The 2,013-nt window shown below is 33.3% G+C and overlaps 1 pseudogene; it reads right to left on the bottom strand.

Moving 5' to 3' along the window:
* The window catches only part of LOC104793689, a 6,772-nt pseudogene extending 6,290 nt beyond the window's left edge, over nt 1-482 (bottom strand).

Below are 2,013 nucleotides of genomic sequence, written 5' to 3'. Positions count from 1 at the left end.
TTAAAAAAAAAAAAAAAAAAAAAAACTAAAAAGAAACAAAGTGACAGATCCATGAATTCCAATTAACCGGAACACAGACGCCCTTAACCCAATAAAATCAAAGACCTCTTAATAAGCCCCCTATAAATTGATTGAATCCTTATATATATATATATATGTATGTATAGCTCTTCAAAGGCAGAAGAAGATATGAACTGACCTGTTCAAACAACACTTAATCAATATACTAAGGAAACTAACTACAGCGAGACACCTTGAAAGAGCCACTGGCGATGAAGAGGAAAAAGAAGAAGAAGAAGAAGAAGAAGAAGAAGAAGAAGAAGAAGAAGAAGATGATGTGAATCTGGGTTTGTGGCGTGATGGAAAAGAGTATGTATGGTAATGGTGTGATGGTATGGTAGTACAACTCAAAAGAAAAGAAAAGTTAGGGGAGAGAAACAAAGAGTTAGAGAGAGAGAGAAGAAACCAAACAAAAAGACGTAGGAGAGAGAGAGAGAGAGAGAGAGAGAACCAATTTAGTACATAAAAATTTAATTGTAAGGAAAAACAAAAAAAAACAAAAAAAAAATAGTGGTGGTGGGGACCAGTTCTACACTGATTAAATAAAATAATATTAAAATTGAGACTTTTGTTCTATCTCTCTCTCTTTGGCCATGTGAAGCAGTGTACTTACTAACTTACCCTACAAACAATTTCCCCCCCCACTCACTCATGGGTAGTCCATAATCCCCTGTTTCGCGGTACACGGGATTTATAGAGAGAGAGGGTTTTGATTGTCTGAGTTGTGATCTACGATAACGTTGCGAGTACTTGGGATGAGAGAGAGAGAAAACGGGTGTTTCCGCGACTAGTGAACGACCGCAGTGATCGCTAGTTGACAAAGAAAGTGTCGGTGGTGTTGGTGTTGTGTTGTGTAGTATTTGTAAACGCGCCTTTGACTTTTTGACTCATAACCCCAAAACAACAAAAGTTTTCTTCTTCTTCTGATACACACAACACGACGATTGGGTCAACCTTTCGGTCTCCCAATGTCGTCATTATGGTCTGGGCTTTCTTGGCCCACTCTCATTTTTTGGCCCACTTACTATTATTACTATCCATTTTCAACTATTTTTTAATTATAAAAATTACTTCTTTTTCTTGTGTTAATTAATTTAAGGTGGGGATATTATACTACAAACCAACAAATATATACTGTAATCGAATTTTGTTAGTGCGAGAGAGACCGACCAGTCACATGATAAAATACTAGTATAACGAAAGAATCCAATGCGCCACGTCTTCCATGTTCCTCGTCTTGGTTAGCTTTAGAATCTCAAATGGATCTAATTCCGTTTCTGAATTTTCTTAATCGTCATCCTTAAAGTATATTTATATTATTCCACGTTTTTTTTTCTAAACATGAATGATGCCAATAATAAATTTATTTGGTTGTATATGTCAGTGTGGGATACAGTATTGAATTAGGAACCAAATAACTAGACAATAATCATTGTATTAAAACCGCAGCGGCAAATTTCGGCACATAATTCGCATAAATATAAAAGAGAACAAAATAAAAAAGAAACCCAAGAAAGGATTAAAACGGCTAATCATTATATACGGTTCATAAAGATGTTATATCATTAATTTAATTGTCAAGATAATGTAATCAGCANAAAAAAAAAAAAAAAAAAAAAATTCGCTCTGGAACATGTCCATATTTTGTTCAAATGCATGACAGCGACTCCAATTCATTCTCGAACATGCCCATGTTTTGTTCAAATGCATGCCAACGACTGATATGATATTCTAACATCTTTCTTGAACAGTATAATGAATGATTAGCCGTTTCAATATTTACTTGAATTTCTTTTTTTAATTTGTTTTCTTTTATATTTATGAGAATTATGTGATTTTAATTTGTTAATTATGTAATTTTAATTTGTTAATTTGTTAATATGAGAATTATATTTAACATCTTTCTTAATTTGTTCTCTTTTTAATTGTTGCAGTTATGGATATGCATCGTCA

Source organism: Camelina sativa, chromosome 6 (assembly GCF_000633955.1).
Source record: "Camelina sativa cultivar DH55 chromosome 6, Cs, whole genome shotgun sequence".
Classification (NCBI taxonomy): Eukaryota; Viridiplantae; Streptophyta; class Magnoliopsida; order Brassicales; family Brassicaceae; genus Camelina; species Camelina sativa.
Note: the sequence above shows the minus strand (reverse complement) of the source record. Positions and strands in the feature narration are given on the sequence as shown.